Genomic DNA, 10,824 nt, shown 5'->3' with positions numbered 1-10,824 from the left:
GGAATCCCGAAAAACCGTGTATTATACACTTCAATTTCAGCCGTTCGGAAGGTCGTACCGGACCCTGTTTCTTTTTCTCCCTGTTTTTCAATCACGCGTCCGAGCTCATTTCAGGAATCAACCTGTTCGATTTCAGGAATCAACCTGTTCAATTTCAGCCTCAAAGAACGAGCTTTAACACATTTTTCACGATAATCCGAGTTTCGGCGAATGCTGGTTTGTGGCACACCGGCACCTCTAAATGTCTTCCGTTGGTGCTCAAACTTTGCGTGGCCGCTTTATCTGACCCGAGAAACTTCCGATTTGATTTCCGGAGAATTTTGTTCCGGGACCCCGGAACCCCGAAAAACCGTGTATTATACACTTCAATTTTAGCCGTTCGGAAGGTCGTACCGGACCCTGTTTCTTTTTCTCCTTCTTTTTCAATCACGCGTCCGAGTTCATTTCAGGAATCAACCTGTTCGATTTCAGTCTCAAATAACGAGCTTTAACACATTTTTCACGATAATCCGAGTTTCGGCGAATGCTTGTTTGTGGCACACCGGCACCCCCAATTGTCTTCCGTTGGTGCTCAAACTTTTCGTGGCCGCTTCATCTGACCCAAGGAACTATCTTTGTGATTTCCGGAAAATTTTGTTCCGTGACCCCGGAATCCCGAAAAACCGTGTATTATACACTTCAATTTCAGCCGTTCGGAAGGTCGTACCGGACCCTGTTTCTTTTTCTCCCTGTTTTTCAATCACGCGTCCGAGCTCATTTCAGGAATCAACCTGTTCGATTTCAGGAATCAACCTGTTCGATTTCAGCCTCAAATAACGAGCTTTAACACATTTTTCACGATAATCCGAGTTTCGGCGAATGCAAGTTTGTGGCACACCGGCACCGCCAAATGTCTTCCGTTGGTGCTCAAACTTTGCGTGGCCGCTTTATCTGACTCGAGAAACTTTCTATGTGATTTCCGGAGAATATTGTTCGGGGACCCCGGAATCCCGAAAAACCGTGTATTATACACTTCAATTTCAGCTGTTCGGAAGGTCGTACCGGACCCCGTTTCTTTTTCTCCCTGTTTTTCAATCACGCGTCCGAGCCCATTTCAGGAAACAACCTGTTCGATTTCAGGAAACAACCTGTTCGATTTCAGCCTCAAATAACGAGCTTTAACACATTTTTCACGATAATCCGAGTTTCGGCGAATTCTGGTTTGTGGCACATCGGCACCCCCAAATGTCTTCCGTTGGTGCTCAAAATTTGCGTGGCCACTTTATCTGATCCGAGGAACTATCTATGTGATTTCCGGAGAATTTTGTTCCGGGACCCCGGAATCCCGAAAAACCGTGTATTATTTCAGCCGTTCGGAAGGTCATACCGGACCCTGTTTCCTTTTCTCCCTGTTTTTCAATCACACGTCTGAGCTCATTTCACTAATCAACCTGTTCGATTTGAGGAATCAACCTGTTCGATTTCAGCCTAAAATAACGAGCTTTAACACATTTTTCACGATAATCCGAGTTTCGGCGAATGCTGGTTTGTGGCACACCGACACCCCCAAATGTCTTCCGTTGGTGCTCAAAATTTTTGTGGCCGCTTTATCTGACCCGTGGAACTTTCTATGTGATTTCTTGAGAATTTTGTTCCGGGACTCCGGAATCCCGAAAAACCGTGTATTACACTTCAATTTCAGCCGTTCGGAAGGCCGTACCGAACCCTGTTTCTTTTTCTCCCTGTTTTTTAATCACGCGTCCGAGCTCATTTCAGGAATCAACCTGTTCGATTTCAGGAATCAACCTGTTCAATTTCAGCCTCAAATAACGAGCTATAACACATTTTTCACGATATTCCGAGTTTCGGCGAATGCTACTTTGTGGCACACTGGCACCCCCAAATGACTTCCGTTGGTGCTCAAACTTTGGGTGGCAGCTTTTTCTGACCCGAGTAACTTTCTATGTGATTTCCGGAGAATTATGTTCCAGGACCCCGGAATCCCGAAAAACCGTGTATTATACACTTCAATTTGAGCCGTTTGGAAGGTCGTACCGGACCCTGTTTCTTTTTCTCCCTGTTTTTCAATCACGCGTCATAGCTTATTTCAGGAATCAACCTGTTCGATTTCAGGAGTCAACCTGTTCGATTTCAGCCTCAAATAACGAGCTTTAACACATTTTTCATGATAATCCGAGTTTCGGCGAATGCTACTTTGTGGCACACTGGCACCCCCAAATGACTTCCGTTGGTGCTCAAACTTTGGGTGGCAGCTTTTTCTGACCCGAGTAACTTTCTATGTGATTTCCGGAGAATTTTTTCCGGGACCCCGACTCAAAAACCGTGTATTATACACTTCAATTTGAGACGTTCGGAAGGTCGTACCGGACCCTGTTTCTTTTTCTCCCTGTTTTTCAATCACGCCTCCGAGCTCATTTCAGGAATCAACCTGTTCGAATTCAGCCTCAAATAACGAGCTTTAACACATTTTTCACGATAATCCGAGTTTCGGCGAATGCTTGTTTGTGGCACACCGGCACCCCCAAATTTCTTCCGTTGCTGCTCAAACATTGCGTGGCCGCTTTATCTGACCCGAGGAAATTTTTATGTGATTTCCGGAGAATTTTGTTCCGGGACCCCGGTATCCCGAAAAACCGTCTATTATATATACACATCAATTTTAGCCGTTCGGAAGGTCGTACCGGACCCTGTTTCTTTTTCTCCCTGTTTTTCAATCACACGTCCGAGATTATTTTAGGAATCAACCTGTTCGATTTCAGGAATCAACCTGTTCGATTTCAGCCTCAAATAACGAGCTTTAACACATTTTTCACGATAATCCGAGTTTCGGAGAATGCTACTTTGTGGCACATCGGCACCCCCAAATGACTTCCGTTGGTGCTCAAACTTTGCGTGGCAGCTTTTTCTGACCCGAGGAACTTTCTATGTGATTTCCGGAGAATTTTTTTCTGGGACCCCGGAATTCCGAAAAACCGTGTATTATACACTTCAATTTGAGCCGTTCGGAAGGTCGTACCGGACCCTGTTTCTTTTTCTCCCTGTTTTTCAATCACGCGTCCGAGCTCATTTCAGGAATCAACATGTTCGAATTCAGGAATCAACCTGTTCGAATTCAGGAATCAACCTGTTCGAATTCAGTCTCAAATAACTAGCTTTAACACATTTTTCACGATAATCCGAGTTTCGGCGAATGCTTGTTTGTGGCACACTAGCACCCCAAAATGTCTTCCGTTGGTGCTCAAAATTTGCGTGGCCGCTTTATCTGACCCGAGGAACTTTCTATGTGATTTCCTGAGAATTTTGTTCCGGGACCCCGGAATCCCGAAAAACCGTGTATTATACACTTCAATTTCAGCCGTTCGGAAGGCCGTACCGGACCCTGTTTCTTTTTCTCCGTGTTTTTCAATCACGCATCCGTGCTCATTTCAGGAATCAACCTATTCGATTTCAGGAATCAACCTGTTCGATTTCAGCCTCAAATAACGAGCTTTAACACATTTTTCACGATAATCCGAATTTCGGCGATTGCTGGTTTGTGGCATACCGGCACCCCCAAATTTCTTCCGTTGCTGCTCAAACATTGCGTGGCCGCTTTATCTGACCCGAGGAACTTTCTATGTGATTTCCGGAGAATTTTGTTCCGGGACCCCGGTATCCCGAAAAACCGTCTATTATATATACACATCAATTTCAACCGTTCGGAAGGTCGTACCGGACCCTGTTTCTTTTTCTCCCTGTTTTTCAATCACGCGTCCGAGATTATTTTAGGAATCAACCTGTTCGATTTCAGGAATCAACCTGTTCGATTTCAGCCTCAAATAACGAGCTTTAACACATTTTTCGCGATAATCCGAGTTTCGGCGAATGCTGGTTTGTAACACACCGGCACCCCCAAATTTCTTCCGTTGCTGCTCAAACTTTGCGTGACCGCTTTATCTGACCCGAGAAACTTTCTACGTGATTTCCAGTGAATTTTGTTCCGGGACCCCGGAATCCCGAAAAACCATGTATTATACACTTCAATTTCTGCCGTTCGGAAGGTCGTACCGGACCCTGTTTCTTTTTCTCCCTGTTTTTCAATCACGCGTCCGAGCTCATTTCGGGAATCAACCTGTTCGAATTCAGGAATCAACCTGTTCGAATTCAGTCTCAAATAACTAGCTTTAACACATTTTTCACGATAATCCGAGTTTCGGCGAATGCTTGTTTGTGGCACACTAGCACCCCAAAATGTCTTCCGTTGGTGCTCAAAATTTGCGTGGCCGCTTTATCTGACCCGAGGAACTTTCTATGTGATTTCCTGAGAATTTTGTTCCGGGACCCCGGAATCCCGAAAAACCGTGTATTATACACTTCAATTTCAGCCGTTCGGAAGGCCGTACCGGACCCTGTTTCTTTTTCTCCGTGTTTTTCAATCACGCATCCGTGCTCATTTCAGGAATCAACCTATTCGATTTCAGGAATCAACCTGTTCGATTTCAGCCTCAAATAACGAGCTTTAACACATTTTTCACGATAATCCGAATTTCGGCGATTGCTGGTTTGTGGCATACCGGCACCCCCAAATTTCTTCCGTTGCTGCTCAAACATTGCGTGGCCGCTTTATCTGACCCGAGTAACTTTCTATGTGGTTTCCGGAGAATTTTTTTCCGGGACCCCGGAATTCCGAAAAACCGTGTATTATACACTTCAATTTGAGACGTTCGGAAGGTCGTACCGGACCCTGTTTCTTTTTCTCCCTGTTTTTCAATCACGCCTCCGAGCTCATTTCAGGAATCAACCTGTTCGAATTCAGCCTCAAATAACGAGCTTTAACACATTTTTCACGATAATCCGAGTTTCGGCGAATGCTTGTTTGTGGCACACCGGCACCCCCAAATTTCTTCCGTTGCTGCTCAAACATTGCGTGGCCGCTTTATCTGACCCGAGGAAATTTTTATGTGATTTCCGGAGAATTTTGTTCCGGGACCCCGGTATCCCGAAAAACCGTCTATTATATATACACATCAATTTTAGCCGTTCGGAAGGTCGTACCGGACCCTGTTTCTTTTTCTCCCTGTTTTTCAATCACACGTCCGAGATTATTTCAGGAATCAACCTGTTCGATTTCAGGAATCAACCTGTTCGATTTCAGCCTCAAATAACGAGCTTTAACACATTTTTCACGATAATCTGAGTTTCGGAGAATGCTACTTTGTGGCACATCGGCACCCCCAAATGACTTCCGTTGGTGCTCAAACTTTGCGTGGCAGCTTTTTCTGACCCGAGGAACTTTCTATGTGATTTCCGGAGAATTTTTTTCTGGGACCCCGGAATTCCGAAAAACCGTGTATTATACACTTCAATTTGAGCCGTTCGGAAGGTCGTACCGGACCCTGTTTCTTTTTCTCCCTGTTTTTCAATCACGCGTCCGAGCTCATTTCAGGAATCAACATGTTCGAATTCAGGAATCAACCTGTTCGATTTCAGCCTCAAATAACGAGCTTTAACACATTTTTCACGATAATCCTAGTTTCGGCGAATGCTCGCTTGTGGCACACCGGCACCCCCAAATGTGTTCCGTTGGTGCTAAAACTTTGCGTGGCCTCTTTATCTGACCCGAGGAACTTTCTACGTAATTTCCGGAGAATTTTGTTCCGGGACCCCCGTAATCCCGAAAAACCGTGTATTATACACTTTAATTTCAGCCGTTCGGAAGGTCGTACCGGACCCTGTTTCTTTTTCTCCCTGTTTTTCAATCACGCGTCCGAGCTCATTTCAGGAATCAACCTGTTCGATTTCATGAATTAACCTGTTCGATTTCACCCTCAAATAACGAGCTTTAACACATTTTTCACGATAATCTAAGTTTCGGCGAATGCTAGTTTGTGGCACACCGGCACCACCAAATGTCTTCCGTAGGTGCTCAAACTATGCGTGGCCGCTTTATCTGACTCGAGAAACTTTCTATATGATTTCCGGAGAATTTTGTTCAGGGACCCCGGAATCCCGAAAAACCGTGTATTATACACTTCAATTTCAGCTGTTCGGAAGGTCGTACCGGACCCCGTTTCTTTTTCTCCCTGTTTTTCAATCACGCGTCCGAGCCCATTTCAGGAATCAACCTGTTCGATTTCAGGAATCAACCTGTTCGATTTCAGCCTCAAATAACGAGCTTTAACACATTTTTCACGATAATCCGAGTTTCGGCGAATGCTGGTTTGTGACACACCGGCACCCCCAAAGTTCTTCCGTTGCTGCTCAAACTTTGCGTGGCTGCTTTATCTGACCCGAGGAACTTTCTACGTGATTTCCAGTGAATTTTGTTCCGGGACCCCGGAATCCCGAAAAACCATGTATTATACACTTCAATTTCAGCCGTTCGGAAGGTTGTACCGGACCCTGTTACTTTTTCTCCCTGTTTTTCAATCACGCGTCCGAGCTCATTTCAGGAATCAACCTGTTCGATTTCAGCCACAAATAACGAGCTTTAACACATTTTTCACGATAATCCGAGTTTCGGCGAATGCTGGTTTGTGGCACACCGGTACCCCCAAATTTCTTCCGTTGCTGCTCAAACATTGCGTGGCCGCGTTATCTGACCCGAGGAACTTTCTATGTGATTTCCGGAGAATTTTGTTCCGGACCCCGATCCCGAAAACCGTCTATTTCACATCAATTTCAGCCGTTCGTAAGGTCGTACGGGACCCTGTTTCTTTTTCTCCCTGTTTTTCAATCACGCGTCCGAGATTATTTGAGGAATCAACCTGTTCGATTTCAGCCTCAAATAACGAGCTTTAACACATTTTTCACGATAATCCGAGTTTCTGCGAATCTTTGGTTTGTGACACACCGCACCCCCAAATTTCTTCCGTTCTTGCTCAAACTTTGCGTGGCCGCTTTATCTGACCCGAGGAACTTTATACGTGATTTCCAGTGAATTTTGTTCCGGGACCCCGAATCCCGAAAACCATGTATTATACACTTCAATTTCAAATAGTTCGGAAGGTCGTGACCGACCACTCATTTTTTTCTCCTGTTTTTCAATCACGCGTCCGAGCTCATTTCGGGAATCAACCTGTTCGATTTCAGGAATCAACCTGTTCGATTTCACCTCAAATAACGAGCTTTAACACATTTTTCACGATAATCCGAGTTTCGCGAATCTTTGGTTTGTGTCACACCGCACCCCAAATTTCTTCCGTTGCTGCTCAAACATTACGTGGCCGCCTTATCTGACCCGAGGAACTTTCTATGTGATTTCCGGAGAATTTTGTTCCGGGACCCCGGTATCCCGAAAAACCGTCTATTATATATACACATCAATTTCAACCGTTCGGAAGGTCGTACTGGACACTGTTTCTTTTTCTCCCTGTTTTTCAATCACGCGTCCGAGCTCATTTCAGAATCAACCTGTTCGATTTCATGAATTAACCCGTTCGATTTCACCCTCAAATAACGAGCTTTAACACATTTTTCACGATAATTCGAGTTTCGGCGAATGCTAGTTTGTGGCACACCGGCACCACCAAATGTCTTCCGTAGGTGCTCAAACTATGCGTGGCCGCTTTATCCGACTCGAGAAACTTTCTATGTGATTTCCGGAGAATTTTGTTTCGGGACCCCGAATCCCGAAAAACCGTGTATTATACACTTCAATTTCAAATAGTTCGGAAGGTCGTACCGGACCCTGTTACTTTTTCTCCCTGTTTTTCAATCACGCGTCCGAGCTCATTTCAGGAATCAACCTGTTCGATTTCAGGAATCAACCTGTTCGATTTCAGCCTCAAATAACGAGCTTTAACACATTTTTCACGATAATCCGAGTTTCGGCGAATGCTAGTTTGTGTCACACCGGCACCCCCAAATTTCTTCCGTTGCTGCTCAAACATTACGTGGCCGCCTTATCTGACCCGAGGAACTTTCTATGTGATTTCCGGAGAATTTTGTTCCGGGACCCTGGTATCCCGAAAAACCGTCTATTATATATACACATCAATTTCAGCCGTTCGGAAGGTCGTACCGTACCCTGTTTCTTTTTCTCCCTGTTTTTCAATCACGCGTCCGAGCTCATTTCAGGAATCAACCTGTTCGATTTCATGAATTAACCTGTTCGATTTCACCCTCAAATAACGAGCCTTAACACATTTTTCACGATAATCTGAGTTTCGGCGAATGCTAGTTTGTGGCACACCGGCACCACCAAATGTCTTCCGTAGGTGCTCAAACTATGCGTGGCCGCTTTATCTGACTCGAGAAACTTTCTATGTGATTTCCGGAGAATTTTGTTCAGGGACCCCGGAATCCCGAAAAACCGTGTATTATACACTTCAATTTCAGCCGTTCGGAAGGTCGTCTGACCACATTTTTTTCTCCTGTTTTTCAATCACGCGTCCGAGCTCATTTCAGGAATCAACCTGTTCGATTTCAGGAATCAACCTGTTCGATTTCAGCCTCAAATAACGAGCTTTAACACATTTTTCACGATAATCCGAGTTTCGGCGAATGCTGGTTTGTGGCACACCGGCACCCCCAAATTTCTTCCGTTGCTGCTCAAACATTACGTGGCCGCTTTATCTGACCCGAGGAATTTTCTATGTGATTTCCGGAGAATTTTGTTCCGGAACCCCGGTATCCCGAAAAACCGTCTATTATATATACACATCAATTTCAGCCGTTCGGAAGGTCGTACCGTACCCTGTTTCTTTTTCTCCCTGTTTTTCAATCACGCGTCCGAGCTCATTTCAGGAATCAACCTGTTCGATTTCAGCCTCAAATAACGAGCTTTAACACATTTTTCACGATAATCCGAGTTTCGCGAATCTTTGGTTTGTGGCACACCGGTACCCCCAAATTTCTTCCGTTGCTGCTCAAACATTGCGTGGCCGCGTTATCTGACCCGAGGAACTTTCTATGTGATTTCCGGAGAATTTTGTTCCGGGACCCCGGTATCCCGAAAAACCGTCTATTTCACATCAATTTGAGTCGTTCGTAAGGTCGTACGGGACCCTGTTTCTTTTTCTCCCTGTTTTTCAATCACGCGTCCGAGATTATTTGAGGAATCAACCTGTTCGATTTCAGGAATCAACCTGTTCGATTTCAGCCTCAAATAACGAGCTTTAACACATTTTTCACGATAATCCGAGTTTCGCGAATCTTTGGTTTGTGACACACCGCACTCCCAAATTTCTTCCGTTGTTGCTCAAACTTTGCGTGGCCGCTTTATCCGACCCGAGGAACTTTCTATGTGATTTCCGTAGAATTTTGTTCCGGGACCCCGTAATCCCGAAAAACCATGTATTATACACTTCAATTTCAAATTGTTCGGAAGGTCGTGCGGACCACTGTTACTTTTTCTCCCTGTTTTTCAATCACGCGTCCGAGCTCATTTCAGGAATCAACCTGTTCGATTTCAGGAATCAACCTGTTCGATTTCAGCCTCAAATAACGAGCTTTAACACATTTTTCACGATAATCCGAGTTTCGGCGAATCTTTGGTTTGTGTCACACCGCACCCCCAAATTTCTTCCGTTCTTGCTCAAACATTACGTGGCCGCTTTATCGACCCGAGGAACTTTCTATGTGATTTCCGGAGAATTTTGTTCCGGGACCCCGTATCCCGAAAACCGTCTATTATATATACACATCAATTTCACTGTTCGGAAGGTCGTACCGCACCACTGTTTCTTTTTCTCCTGTTTTTCAATCACGCGTCCGAGCTCATTTCAGGAATCAACCTGTTCGATTTCATGAATTAACCTGTTCGATTTCACCCTCAAATAACGAGCCTTAACACATTTTTCACGATAATCGAGTTTCGCGAATGCTAGTTTGGCACACCGCACCACCAAATGTCTTCCGTAGGTGCTCAAACTATGCGTGGCCGCTTTATCCGACTCGAGAAACTTTCTATGTGATTTCCGGAGAATTTTGTTCGGGGACCCCTGAATCCCGAAAAACCGTGTATTATACACTTCAATTTCACTGTTCGGAAGGTCGTCATCGGACCACTTTACTTTTTCTCCCTGTTTTTCAATCACGCGTCCGAGCTCATTTCAGGAATCAACCTGTTCGATTTCAAGAATCAACCTGTTCGATTTCAGCCTCAAATAACGAGCTTTAACACATTTTTCACGATAATCCGAGTTTCGGCGAATGCTGGTTTGTGGCACACCGGCACCCCCAAATTTCTTCCGTTGCTGCTCAAACATTACGTGGCCGCTTTATCTGACCCGAGGAACTTTCTATGTGATTTCCGGAGAATTTTGTTCCGGGACCCCGGTATCCCGAAAAACCGTCTATTATATATACACATCAATTTCAGCCGTTCGGAAGGTCGTACCGTACCCTGTTTCTTTTTCTCCCTGTTTTTCAATCACGCGTCCGAGCTCATTTCAGGAATCAACCTGTTCGATTTCAGCCTCAAATAACGAGCTTTAACACATTTTTCACGATAATCCGAGTTTCGGCGAATGCTGGTTTGTGGCACACCGGTACCCCCAAATTTCTTCCGTTGCTGCTCAAACATTGCGTGGCCGCGTTATCTGACCCGAGGAACTTTCTATGTGATTTCCGGAGAATTTTGTTCCGGGACCCCGGTATCCCGAAAAACCGTCTATTTCACATCAATTTCAGCCGTTCGTAAGGTCGTACGGGACCCTGTTTCTTTTTCTCGTTGTTTTTCAATCACGCGTCCGAGATTATTTGAGGAATCAACCTGTTCGATTTCAGGAATCAACCTGTTCGATTTCAGCCTCAAATAACGAGCTTTAACACATTTTTCACGATAATCCGAGTTTCGGCGAATGCTGGTTTGTGACACACCGGCACCCCCAAATTTCTTCC

This window comes from Silene latifolia, unplaced genomic scaffold (genome assembly GCF_048544455.1).
Source record: "Silene latifolia isolate original U9 population unplaced genomic scaffold, ASM4854445v1 scaffold_204, whole genome shotgun sequence".
In the NCBI taxonomy this organism is placed as follows: Eukaryota; Viridiplantae; Streptophyta; class Magnoliopsida; order Caryophyllales; family Caryophyllaceae; genus Silene; species Silene latifolia.
Note: the sequence above shows the minus strand (reverse complement) of the source record.